The sequence below is a fragment of the Orcinus orca genome, chromosome 14, assembly GCF_937001465.1.
Source record: "Orcinus orca chromosome 14, mOrcOrc1.1, whole genome shotgun sequence".
NCBI classification, from domain to species: domain Eukaryota; kingdom Metazoa; phylum Chordata; class Mammalia; order Artiodactyla; family Delphinidae; genus Orcinus; species Orcinus orca.
The window spans coordinates 42,599,362-42,613,828 of NC_064572.1; positions in this window are offsets into that span (position 1 = coordinate 42,599,362).

A 14,467-nucleotide genomic window follows, 5' to 3' on the forward strand; every position below is an offset into this window, starting at 1 on the left:
CTCCAAGTCCAAAGCTGCCATCACCGTCACAGGGATCACCTGGGGGAAAAGCTATTCCTGCCAGAGTGTAGGCTACTGCTGGGCTGAGGGCACAGAGTGGGGGAGGGTGCAAAAGCAGAGAATGGCCCTGACCCACTGTGACATCACTTCCCGAGTCCACTGAATTGGGTCTGTGTCCCTCAGAGGTACTGGATTTTTATTTCACAGGAGGCCAATGGGGTCTTCCCAATGCAGGTCCCGATACTTAGGATATCGAGGGGGGCACTATAGCTTAGTAGTCTAAAACTTGAGTTTTAATCCTGGATCTCACCTATAGCTATGAGACCTTGGTCAAGTTACTAACCTCGCTGATCCTCAACTTCCTCGTCTGTAAAATGGGGGTGATAATGGTGCCTCCCTTATTTGACTTGCTGTGAGGAGTAAACAAAGTAGTCCACATAAGGTACCTGGCACCGAGTTAGCGCTTAGCACACGTCTGCTGTCGCTAGGTACCACTTCCACAGCCACCAGTGGGATCAGCTCTTGCCCTGTCAGCTTGGCCTTAATCAAGGCCCACATTGTTTCCTTAAACCTCCCTCATTCAGAGCCTCTTTTCAGGTCCTTCACCCTCTGCCTTGAACCGTGCTTGGGACACATGTATTCTGGCCCCGGTCCTCTGAAACCCTGGCTCCCAGAGCCATGTTAAGGAGAAGCATCCCATCTCTCACTGCTAGTCTGCAGTGGGCTCCCCAGAAGCTTTTCATTTCCCAACGTCTTTCCTCAGAAAAGACACAGCGTGCTTTCTCAGCACCCTATTAAGACGGCGGAGGGAGCAGAGCGCCTCCATCGGCATCCATCCCAGGGGCCGTGGGGAGGCTCTGCAGGTCCTGCACCCACTGCCCTTGGTGCTCTTTCTCCCCCACCCCCTATTTATCTTTAATTTCATTTCCCCCCTTTTCTCCTTTTCTGTCTCATGTCCTCTTTGCCCCCAGAAACCGTCTTTCTCCCCACCATCCATCCCACTGTCCCCACATCCCGCTGCTTCTTTCCCTTTATGCCAAAGCTCTGCCTTGCCTTATCCCTTCTGCTCCAAACAGCAGTCTCTCTCTTCCCGTGGTCAGGGTCTTGGCATTCCTGATTTTCACTAGTCTAGGCCCTTCCTTCCCACCTGTCCTTTCTCTCTTCGGACAAAACCCAAACTGTTTGAGCTTGCCAAATAGCTTCTGAGCTTCTTCCTGGAGAAGGAGGCCTCCCTGGGACAACTTGGGGTTGCTTTGTCAGGTTGTTTCCATCACTTTTGCCCAAAGAGAGAAATCAGTTGTCAGTGGTCCTGCCCTGTGAGTGAAGAGGCTTTGATCGGGCTAGAAGGGCACCTATCGATCCTCAGTTTGGGTGACTTTTATTGGGCCCTGGCTGGCTAGGTCACCCAAGGGGCACGACGGGTGGGCGGTACCCATCTGCTGGCTTTAGGTAGGTCATCTCTCATGTTTTCAGAATCTTCTTGCTTGCCTTGTAATTAGGTTGGGGCATGGCCTGGGCCTTGGTAGGGACACACCACGCTGTCTGGTCTCTGCTCCCTTCCTGTGTGGGACTGGACTTGTGTCTAGGAGCCAGGGCTGGGGGCAGGGCGAGGAGACTTCTGAGAAGACTTCTGAGACACTGAGAGGGCCTGAGGTGGGCCCAAGTAGGGAGCCTTTGTTGGGCTGGGAATTTTCTACGGCTCACCAAAGAACTACACTTGGGGTGCTGGAGTCCAGCTGGGGAGGAGTGGAATTGCCTCTCATCCCAGGCCCACTTGGCTCGTCCCCTTTAGGCTTCTGCTTTGCCCTTCCTCTCGTCACATTTCATTTCTAGCTGTCAAGGGTCTGGGAAGAAAGTGGCCAAGGACGCCATTTGGTTTGCAAGCTCTGTGGCTTTTGTAAGCCCCGCTTGCGTCTTTTAAGGAAGACTCTCTGATTTGATTTTCTTTCCCTTCAGACTTGGGGGAATTCAGAGAGAGGGGAAGGGGCTTCTTGAGAAGATTTCAACCCAACTCCCCTCTCCCCTGATGCAATCCCCTGGGCATGGCCCACGGCCTCCTCCGTGGTCACACCACTGGACTGGGGAAAGGAGAGGCAGGAATCAGCAGAACTGTGGTCCCAGAGGGGCTGGGACACAGCTGGGCGTCGGTCCCAGGCGGTTGGTGGGGTCAGCCAAGGGCTTCGGTGCGGAGCTGGGATCCGGGCAGCGCAGCCCGCCGGAGGAGCACGGGCGCCCTCTTGTGGCCGCTGAATCGCCTTCCAGAGGCACCTGGGGGCGCAGGTTGGGAGCCACCAACCCTGCCCCGCCCGGGGCGGCCTCGAGCGACCTTCCTCCTGTCCCGCCCCGGGTTGAAGACGCGGGGCGGGGTCGGGGGGATGGCGGACACTGCTAAGTTCCGTCCCTGTGCCTTCTCCTCCCCTTCCGCCACTCCTGACGCTCCACTGCCAACCAGGACAGCTGAACGGAAGATTCCAGAGAGGTGCAAAGGGCTGGAGAAGGTGGAGGGGGTGGAGTCCAGGCGGAGCGAGGCGGGGCGGAGAGAGGGCTGCGGGCGCCCAGAAGGGGAAGGGGGGCGGGGGCGATTTAGGCCTTTGAAAGGGAAGACAGCCTCACTTTACTTACACCCTTGACTCCAGATGTGAGTTATACACGCCGAGGGGGCTGAGAGTAGGAGCCTTGTTTTATAACCCTTCTTCTTCGGCTTGCCTTTGTCTTTAAGTTTACCTAGAGCCTCTAACTGTGCCCGTGGTCCCACCCCACGAAGGTCCTTCCTGGGCCATGGAGAGAGCAGGTGTGGACAGCCAGGAGTGTGCCTCCCGCCACGGGGGACTGACCCTGTCTGGCAGAGGGAGTACCGGGGGCAGTGGGCTTGAGGAGGGGGTTCTGAGCTAGAGCTGACTGTCAGAGAGGGACTGGGGCCTAAAGGTCACCGCGGTGGCGGCTGATTCTGAGGGTCTTTCCCCGTGTCGCTCCTTGCCTGGCATGATTTCCACCTGCTCTGTCTGTTGCCCAGGGCCAGCTGGGTGTGCCAGGGGTGATGGCAGCCAAGAGAGAGGTTGGAGGGAGAGCCTGTTCTTTGCAGCGTGTCGGGCAGGAGGATTGGATAGAGCCTCTCAACTGAAGTGTGGCTGAGGGCTGTGTCTAGGATGGAAAGAGAGAGTAGAACTTGAGCAGGGGTGGGCTTCTCTTCTTCGGTGGGGTGAGAGGGAGTGGCTGGGCCCAGGACAAGCACTCCTCTCTCTTTATATGCCCACAAAGCCTCCCTGAAATGGTCTCTCGAGGACATTTTTTTTTTTTTGGCTGCATTGGGTCTTCATTGCTGCGCGCAGGCTTTCTCTAGCTGCAGCGAGCGTGGGCTACTCATTGCGGTGCGCGGTCTTCTCATTGCAGTCGCTTCTCTTGTTGTGGAGCACAAGCTTTAGGCACGCGGACTTCAGTAGTTGTGGCGCACGGGATTAGTTGCTCCGCGGCATGTGGGATCTTCCCGGACCAGGGCTCGAACCTGTGTCCCCTCCATTGTGGTCCGATTCTTAACCACTGAACCACGAGGGAAGCCCCCTTGAGGACATTTTTGATTGCAAGTAACTGAATTATGAATCAAAAGCTATCTAAACAATGAGAATGTTTAATTCACCACTTAACTCTTAACTTCAGTTAAGAATTTAGGAGGTCACTGTTCTAGAGTAGGCTCAGTGTCTCAATGAAGACATCAAGGATTCGGATTCTTTCCGTAATTCTGCTCTGCCATCTTCAGGGTGCTAGCAACGGCTAGCCTCATGGTTACAAGATGGCTGCGGCACCTCCAGACATCACATTCTCCTAGAAAGCAAGAGACCTACAATCTGCTGCAAGAACTTATTGGTATGCACAGTTAACCAGTTGAAAAACATCAGCTTTTCATAGTCTGTCAGTGAATGAAGGCAATGATAATAATGGCTACCACACTCTGACACTAAACAAATGGTAGAAGCAGTGATGATATTTTGCATACGTTATCTTCTTTACTTCTCGCAATTTGCCCCACTTCCCAATGACAATTGAGATTCAGAGAGGTCAAGTAACTTGCCCTGTTTTATGACCAGGAAATGAAGGAGCTGGAATTCAAACTCCAGTCTGTGTGACTCTAGGCCTGGCATTTTGCCTTTTTAAAATGAAAGCAATAGATAGTTACGATAAGAATCTCAAACAGTACAGACCTTGGCTTTTTGTTTTTTCAACATTGTAATTGTACGGGTTCATGATAAGAACTTCAAATAGTGTAAAGTGTAGAGTGAAGGTTGCCTCACGCCCCGCTGGGCAGTTCCCACGGTTCCCACTGTACTTTCCATGGGTCCACCAGGAGATTTTCTCTGTAATCACAAGCTCAGATTTCTAAATATTTTTTATAAATTAGGTTGACTTAGACACTATTCTGCATTTATTTTTTAAAATTAATATATCTTGCAGATAATGTTGCCATATGTAGATTCCACTTCCTTCTTTTTTGTGGGTATATTGTATTGCATAGAATACAGGTGCATTAAAAAAAAAATTAAACCAGTTCTCTTCTGCTGGACTTTATCTTATTGCCTATATTTTTTGCTATTAAAAAAAACCATGTAAAAATAAATATCCTTTTATATGTATAATTTTGTGTACATCTGTGAGAATATCTGGGGATAAAGTTTTCAATTGGTGGTACGTATAAAGTGTCCAAGGATTCCAGCAAATTGGTCTCCAAAAAGATTGTACCAATAATACATGAAAATGTTTATGTTCTCACACCCATGCCAACATTTGAGTCTTATCAAACTTTAGTATTTTGGCTAATTTGGTAAGTGAAAAAATGATACCTTAATGCTTATTTTGATTTGCAATTCCTTTACTATGAGTAAAGATTTTTACTACTTTACTACTATGAGTAAAGTAAAGATGAGTAAAGATTCTGTTTAGTCAGACTGCCTGGATGAGAATTCCTGTTTGGTCCTCTCAGGCTGTGTGATGTTGGGCAAGTTGCTGAACGCCCTGAATCTCAGTTTCTTCATCTATTAAATGGGGATATGAAAATGGCCTTATTAGTTGGATTTCAGGATTTAACGGCATCACACATGTAAAGTGCTAGCACAGTTCCTAACTCAAAATAAAGGCTAAGTAAATGTTATAGCTATTATTATTATCTAATATATTTACAGACCACTTGAATCTGTTTATGATCTGCCTGTTTATGTCTATTTTCCATTTGCATTGGATTATTCTTTTTCTTTAATAAGTTTATTTATTTTTTATCTTTGGCTGCGTTGGGTCTTCTTTGCTGCGCGCGGGCTTTCTCTAGCTGCGGTGAGCGGGGGCTCCTCTGTTGTGGTGTGCGGGCTTCTCACTGCGGTGGCTTCTCTTGTTGCAGAGCACGGGCTCTAGGCGTGGGCTTCAGTAGTTGTGGCTCTTGGGCTCTAGAGCGCAGGCTCAGTAGTTGTGGCGCACGGGCTTAGTTGCTCCGCGGCATGTGGGATCTTCCCAGCCCAGGGATCCAACCCGTGTCCCCTGCACTGGCAGGCGATTCTTAACCACTGTGCCACCAGGGAAGTCCCGGATTCTTCTTTTTCTTATTGATTTGTTAGAGCTCATTGTATGTTAATAACATGTGGTCCTGTACATATATGTTACAAGTATTTTTTGTTTACATTTTACTAGACAATTTTTTTTTTAGAGCAGTTTTAGGTTCACAGAAAAATTGAGAGGAAGGCACAGAGATATCCTCTATGCCTCCTGTCCCCACACATGCACAGCCTCCCCCGTTACCAATGTCCCCCGCCAGAGTACATTTGTGACAATTAATAAACCTACATTGACATATCATTGTCACCAAAAGACCATAGTGTACATGAGTGTCCGTTCCTGGCAGCCATGGGCAACCTGACCCTCTCAACCCTTAGCCACCCCAGTGGCTCCTTTCCCAGGCCCACGACAGTTGCTGTACCTGAGAATGTGGCCCAGGTAGACGGTGCATGTGCTGGGCTGGCCGACCTGCCCTGACCCGACCTCCGGGACCAAGGCTGGGGGAAGGAAAGCATTTTCTTTCAGCTCCTTGTTGGCGCTGCAGCCTCCTGTGGCATCTCCATGCTGGCTTCCATCGTTGACCCAGCTGAGGTCTTCTGGCCTTGTCCACGCTCCACGTGTGCCCTGGGTGGGGTTGGGGTGAGGCGCAAGCGGTCCGGACGGCCGAGCCTGCAGGGGTCCTTGATTTCTACACCCACAGTCAGTGGTTGCTGGGCTCGGGTGGGCCTCCCCCACATTCCGTTTTAGTGGGTGCCGTAAGAAGGGTGAAGGCGACCCCCTTCCTCTGCTTTCATTGCCGAGCTCTCGTGGAGAACCCACTGTGTGCGAGGGAGTGGCAGCCGCAGACGCAGAGCTGAGAGCTCTGTGGAGCGTCCTCCCCATCCTGGGCCCCTTGTGCGTCGTCAGTCCAGCCCTGCGCAAAAGAGGAAGCACAGCAGGCTAGGTGGGGAGCCGGGCGAGCGTGCAGAGGTGGGGAGCTGCACCGCCACAGCCGACAGCCGGGAGCTCTCTACCTCCCAAGCCCGGCTTCTCCGGGGCTCTTGCTCCACCTCCTGGCCTCAAAGAGCCCAGCTGAGGATGACATGAGCCATGACACGAAGAGTGAGAGGTTTCTGACTCCCTGAGGTGCCCTTTCTGCTGTGGCCACTGCCTTTTTTTTTAAAAGTTCAGTTTTTGAGATCCTGTTAGATTTACAGAAGCATTGCAAAGATTCTAAAGAGTTCTTGTATACCTTTCTCACCCAGCATATAACCATTTATCAAAAATTCAGAAATTAACCTTGGTACAGTACTAACTGAACTACAGACTTTACTCAGCGGTCCTCGGGTTTCCATGTGACGCCCCTTCTGTTCCACATGCCTTCCAGGAGCTCCCATTGTATTCAGTGGCCGCTGCCTTTTAACGCACCAGTGAAGTCGCCCCCCTTCCCTCCCAGGCCTTTCCCTTCTCTTCCTTTTCCCCTCCTCCCCTCCCCAGCCCTTCCTCTCTGTCCCATGCTCAGACACATTCCTACAGTGCCGACCACAGGGGCTGCTGTTTCAGAGCAGCACATAGCAGGCCAGGGGCAGGACCTAGGGTTATGGGGGAGGATGGTGTGGGCAGGGTCTTTCCCATCCGGGCGTCCCTGGGAGTTGACTGTATACACTACAGAGGGCACATCACTGTGGAGTTTCCTGGGTCCAGCCTCCCTCTGGCCTGGATTGTTCTCTACCAAGGCCTCCTGGCTGGGGTGGAAGCACGGCAACCCTGGGGAGGAAGTGGGGGCCTTTCGTCTCCTGTGGGCTCAAGGCCCGTGGGCTACGTGTGCTGCAGCCTGGGGGCAGCCTGTCGATGCCTGGAGACGCCAGGCCATTCCTCAGCCCCATCTGTCCACCGCTGTGCCCCACCGGGGGGCTTCAATGTGGGAGGCAAATGGGGGGATCAGTGGGGGGACAGTTCCTTGAAGGGGAGAGTGCAGACCGCAGGAGGGAGTGGGGAAGCTGGGTGGGAGGAGTCTCCTGGAGCACCACCCCTAGCACTGGCCCACCGGGGCCTGGGGCCTGACACTTTATCCAAGTGGTCACACCCAGGGCATCCTCAGTCCTGTCCTCTGACAGCTGGATGCTGTGGTCACATTCAGAAAGTCCCCGTGTCCCCTGTGAGGGTCTGGTCCCTGCAGGCTGTCTGCTGTGAGGACCTGAGGACCCCCAGCTGGGCAGTGCGGTCCCCACAGTGGGGACACTGGCGTCCCGTCTGGGGCGGGGCAGGTCAGCTCTGGGCGGTAGCTCCGCCCACACCCTCACAGGAGTGGGTATTTTACATCCAATTACGGCGCAGAGTGTGTGAGGCGGCGCGTGAGGCTCCCTCCGGGGGCCTGAGAGAGGACGCCGGGCCTGCAGCAGGGGAGTCGGCTGGACTCAGGGTTGCGGTGAGGACCACCTGCCTGTCTGAATTCAGGGTCTCCAGATGGGGTGGGGGTCAAGGGTGGTCCACACGCCCCTCAGGCCCTGGCTCCTCCTTCCTGCTTGGGGCCCAGGGGCTGGAGGGGCAGCAGGTGGGGCTGGAGGGCCGGGGCCCCCCGGGGGGGCCAGCATCCACGCGCAGGCTCCGGTGTTCCCAGCGTGAGGAGGGGGAGCCCCTGGACTGCAGCTCACGGGGCGGGGTGTGTGTGTGTGACGAGCCCACCGTCTCCTGTGCTGCCAACCAAGGCCGTGGATCAGGTCGGGGGCGGGGAAGGGCTTGTCGGCTGAGGTCTCCTGTCCTGTGCGCATATGCTGAGGGGCCATCGGGGCAGGTTGGTGTGGCTGAGCACTTGTGGGGCTGAGTGCGTGTTCGGGGGGCCTGATGTGCATTTGAGCAGCCCGCTGAGCATTTGGGGGTCCTGGTGAGCATTCAGGGGTCTGGGTGAGGAGGAGGACTGGAACGTCGGGTGGGTTTGCCGGCTGTGTGCACGTCCGTCCATTCCTTCACCTGAGAATTACTTCCTGAGTGTCTACTCTGTGCCAGTCACCACCTGCAGGTGCGCGGGGGGACGCAAGGAGCCTTCCTGTGTTGTCACAGGTGGGTGGCTCAGATGTCTCACCTGACCATCCAGGCAGGGCAGGGGACTGAGACCTTAACTCATCTTGTGCCCCGCTGCGTTTTGGGAAGGCCTCTCCTGGTGCTCACCTGAGCCCCATGTGGACCGAGAAGGCAAAGGATGGAGTGGATCCAGCTGGGGAAGTGCTCGGTGGGGAAGGCATCAGGGCACCCAGGTGCACCCGGCTTACTCCCAGGCTTGCTGTCCGAGGGCTCGAGGTTGGGACTGCACCTGGGAATGGGGCTCACCTGGCTAGTTCTGGGTTTGCACTAGTGCAGAGCACAACTGAATCTGTACTTGGAAACCAGAGAGCTGGGGTCTGCAGTCAACGGAGAGGACGGGTGACCCACACCTGTACACCTGGGAGGAGGTGAGTGCCTGGCAAGTGCATGGTTGGTGTCCACAGGGATGGGACGATTTTCCTCTCACCATGGACAAACCCATGACCTTCTCAGGCAGGGGCAAATGGGAGGATGAGGGACTTGTTACAAAGTGACCCAGAGTCTGATGAAACAGAGGTCTGGGGGATGTGGGACAGGAGGGGGTGGGACACCCGGTGCTCAGGTGACCTGAGTTATGGGGAGAGGCCTGGGGACATAGGGACAGGTGTGGACAGGATACTGTTAGTGTCATTTGACTTGCGTTTGGGGAGAGGTTTCCTCTGTGATGGGGACGCAGACACACACACACAGGTGTCCCCATGATGGTGACACAGGCACACCAACAGGCGCCCTACATGATGGGGGACACACATCCACAGGTGCCCATGCCGGGACCCTGCAGTAAGTGTTTTGCTGTATGTCACTCTATGAGGCCTATGAAATAAAATCAAATCTGGGTTAGAAAGGAGACTTTTATTTCAAAAGAAGTATTGCGAGGAGAGAGGGGGACTGTTACGAGGGCATGAGAGTATACTCATAGGGAGAGGGACGGTTACAGTAGAGGGGGGACCATTACTGTAGAGGAAAGACTGTATCTGTACAAGGGGCAATATTACCATAGAGATGTGACTCATGATAGAGGGGGAATGTGGCAATAAATGGGGGTATGACAATGCGGGGAGATATTACTGTGGAGAGGGGATTCTTACAATAAAGGAGGACTACAACTGTGGTGGGGGGACTATTACTGTAGAGGGGGGCATGTTACAATGGGGGGACTATGAAAATGTGGGAGCTATTACAATAGAGGAGGGACTATGACAGTAGAGGGGGACTATTATCATAAAGGGGACTCTCACAATAGAGGGGGACCACTCTGTAGAGAGGGACTATTACAGTAGAGGAGGACTATTACTGTTGAGAGGGGACTATTAGAGTAGAGGTGAGACCATTACAGTAGATGGGGGTTTATCGCTGTAGAGGGGGGACGATTACCATACAGAGGGGACTATTACAGTAGAAAAGGGACTTTTACGAAAGAAGGGGGACTATTACAATGGAGGACTATTACTGTAGAGGGGTATTGTTATAATGGATGGAGGTCTGTTACTGCAGAGGGGGGACTGTTAATATAGGAGCATTATAACTGTAGAGGGGGGACTATTACTATAGAGTAGGGACTATAACAGTAGAGGATCACTGTTACTGTAGAGGGGGAACTATGACAACAGAGGGGGACTGTTACTGTAGAGTGATGACTGTGACACTAGAGTAGAGATGTTAGTGTAGAGAGGGGATTATGGCAATAGAGGAGGACTAAGACAATATAGGGGGACTATTACTCTAGAGGGTGGACTTTAGAGGGCGGATTATGACAAAGAGGAGGATTATTACTCTATAGGGGAGGCTGCTACTGTAGAGGTGTTATATGACAGTAGAGGAGGACTATTACTGTAAAGGGGGACTGTTACTGTAGAGGGGGGATAGAAAAATAGAGGAGGACTGTTGCTATAGAGGGGGGACTATGACAGTAGGGATAACTCCTGACAAGGTCTGCAAGCATCTGGATAGTTGGGCCAAAGGAGGTTTTTCCATGGAGAAGAGTAAACACAAGTATAAAGGCCTGGGCGTGGGGTTGGCATGAAAGGTGGTCTGATGGCACGTGGATCAGAGGCCCCAAATCAGGAGGTGCTCTGCGCAGGGCTTCTGCCCCGTCAGAGGGCAGTGGCTGCAGCTCAGGCCGGGGAGGAGGGGAATGCGTGGGTAACCAACCCTTGTTCTGACAGATTCTGGGAATGAGCGGGTCAATTCCTGGCTGATGAGCCCGGGGAGGGACTGGGTGTGTGTGGCCTGGTCAGAAAATGGGGGATCCTGAGTCTCAGCTGGGTCTTTGTGGGGAAGGGTCTTTGTGGAAAGTCGTTTCCTGGACACAGAGGGTGAAGGGATTTCTGGACCTTCAGGTCACCTTTAACATTGTCAAAAGGCAATGGGCTATGACAGGAGGTAGGGGACACTCATACCCTGGGCTCTGACAGGAGGGAGGGGACATTACAGGCCCTGACCTGTGGCAGGAGGGAGGGGACACTCAGATCCTGGGCTGTGACAGGAGGGAGGGGCCATTCCACAAACATAGGAGAGAAAACACCTTTTATTCTGGAACCAGCATGAAACCACAGTGGGTCATGCGTCACAGGTGGCATCGGGGCGAACCCGCTGAGAGACAAAGCGTCTCACCCTTTGTGCAGCTGAGCGGAGACCACCTGCTCCCTCCATGTTCCCAGATAAACAATCACTGATTTCTTCATGGTGGAGGTGAGTTTGTGTTTGGAGCCAGGCCCCGCTGGAGTCAGGTTCTCCTCTCAGGAGCTGGAAGTCGGGTTTTTTTTTTTCTCCATCACATTTCAGAGACATGCCCAGTCCTGCCGGAAACATTCTGAGATGTGATAGTGTCAGACACGTGTCCACTTTTAAAAGATGGACTTCAAAGAGACAGAGAAGGAATTCCCACGTGTTCTAAAGTAAATGTCCTAAGAAAAGGGAAGGGGGAAGTCTTTATTCTCGGAGAATTAAGCCCAGAGGTTTGCATTTGGATTTGCTCTTACACTGCCCAGTGTGAGTCCCAGGTGGGCTCTGTAGAAACCGAGTTCTCCTACCCGCTTTGCAAATTTGTCTGTGCTGTGGATGGATGTTTTCTGTTCTGTCTCAAGGTAGATGAGGCCCCAGGAATTATTTCATTCAGTCGAGGATTAAAATGGCAAAGCAACATACTAGTAATGGAACAATTGCCACCACCACTTCCGGAACACCCACCGCTAATATTAGTCACAGCAAATTGAGCAGGTGTGTGCACCTGAGGATACCGAGCAGGTGGGCGGGCCTAGGGGAGGTACAAGGTAGGTACAGGGAAGCGGTGATCTTTCCACCTTCAAGTTTACAGTTTAGCTGGATTTTCCTGGAGGAACACTGGATCCTGTAGATAGAAATGTCTGTGTGCTTCTAAGGTACAGGGGCAATAAAAGGTAGGGGCTCTAGTGACTGTACCTGGGGGTGACGTTTGTTCATTCACTCAACAAACTTGTGTTTGGGGTCAAGGAGAGCGTGTTGAGGGCCCACAATGCAGGTGTCCGGTGACCTCCCTGTTGGGAGCAACTGTGGAATTTCTCTGGGGGAGGGGTTGGGTCCCTGTGGATGCCCTGCTGGGTCACTGCCCGTTCCTTCCTTCCTTCATTCTTTCCTTCACTCAAGCGTGAGTGAGGCTGAGGTCTACTGGGGTGACCCTTTCTCCTGTGGTCACAGTGCCTGGATGCAGACATCCTGGAGCGACAGCACCTTTGTCTGGTTCTCACGTGAGGGTGCCCAGCTTCACCACGGCCATAATCGGTGGACCTGCTGTTAGGACACATCGTGTTTCTCCTCCTCCGTCTCGTAGGATCTCTGCCCACTGCTCTTGCTGACACCTGAGTGTGCAGAGTGGCCGGGTTCTTCCAGTTCGACAAGTTGTGGAATTGAGGTGAAGTTCTGGAAAATCCATACCCCTGGACACCTAGGTTTTGGGTGTGAGTCCAGCCAACGTTTCAGGGCCTGAGTTCTGCCAGGGATGGCCAGTGGTCAGGACCCCACTCTCCAGCGAAAGAAGAGCCAGCACATGTGCACAGTTTATGATGTAAGATGACGTGAAGGACAGTGGTACACAGATAACAAAAATGAAAATATGCTATCATGGGAAAACAGATAACACACAAGCCTCTATTGTCAATGGGCTCCCCCCAAAATGGTGCATGTATGGGCACATATGTTTATTAGGTAAACTGATGTACAGGATGTGTAGTACATAATTAACAATAAATACTAACGGACAAGACTGGTGTAAATTCCAGAAAGCCCAGGGCCTCACGGGATGCTTTTGTGGATGTTTGCCTGGCTCCAGTTCCCCCACCACCCATGGTCCCCTAGTCGACACACGAGAGTAGTTCTGACATTGCTTGGTTTTTTGGTGTTTTTTTTTAATGAAAGGTTATTTATTTATTTATTTATGGCTGTGTTGGGTCTCCGTTTCTGTGCGAGGGCTTTCTCTAGTTGCGGCGAGCGGGGGCCACTCTTCATCGCGGTGCACGGGCCTCTCACCGTGGCGGCCTCTCCCGTTGTGGAGCACAGGCTCCGGATGCGCGGGCTCAGCGGCCATGGCTCACGGGCCTAGTTGCTCCACGGCATGTGGGATCTTCCCAGACCAGGGCTCGAACCCGTGTCCCCTGCATTGGCAGGCAGATTCTCAACCACTGTGCCACCAGGGAAGCCCTGCTTGGTATTTTTTTGTAATTAAGTAGTAAGACTATGGACTCCATGTGTGTAAAACCTCACTCCTTCCTCCATGACGTCAGCAGCCTCTGCTGAATCACGTCCTGGGTTTTGGACGCGGAAGAGTGTTGTCTTAGTCATTACAATGCAGCACCGCAGACAAGCACCTGTGCATCTGGTCTTCACGAGTCACAATTTCCCCATCACTTTCTAAGTCTAGACCATCAACAAAACAGTCAACCAAGGCTGGGTTTTGGCATTTGTGGTGTAGATACTCCCACAGTGGCCAGTTTCAAGTTTCCAATGTGATGTTCCTGAACACGGAGTCGGGAAGAAGCCCAGAGAGCATTTCCACCACACACGCTGTGGGCGGGAGGGGGTTAGAGCGAGCAGAGATGGTAGTAAAGGCAGTACCACAGCCAGTGAGGTCTACAGTGATAGTGGTGAGTTTTGAGAATTTGCTGCCTTTATTCTTTTTTTTTAAAATAAATTTATTTATTTATTTATTTTTGGCTGCATTGGGTCTTCGTTGCTGTGCGTTGCTTTCTCTAGTTGGGCGAGCGGGGCCTACTCTTCCTTGCAGTGCGCGGGCTTCTCATTGTGGTGGCTTTTCTTGTTGCGGAGCACGGGCTCTAGGCGCATGGGCTTCAGTAGTTGTGGCTCGCAGGCTCTAGAGCGCAGGCTCAGTAGTTGTGGCGCACGGGCTTAGTTGCTCCATGGCACGTGGGATCTTCCTGGACCAGGGCTCGAACCCGTGTCCCCTGCATGGGCAGGCGGATTCTTAACCACTGTGCCACCAGGGAAGTCCGCTGCCTTTATTCTTAATATAGTTTATTCAGTGTAAGGTTTTAAGTTAATTTCTAGCACTAGCTGTGTTTGACAATGGCTCACGCCATTCCTGAAGATTCCAATATGGCTTTCACAATGGACGGCAGCCAGCTCCAGTACCCTCTCCCCTTCCAGGTTCCGTGCTTGGAACCCAGAAATTAAACTGAGAGAAGAAAGCCTAACAAGAGAAAAGAAAAAGTCTGAATGATGTATGTATATGTGGGAATAAAGAAATGCTACTTCAGGGGGCAGTGAGAACTGGGGACGTAAATACCATCATGGACAAAGGAAAGTGGTTTGGGGGGATTAAGTTACGGGAAGGCGGTCAGGAAAGCACGGTGAACAAGGGTGTTTAGTGGAGTTTGTGATGCAG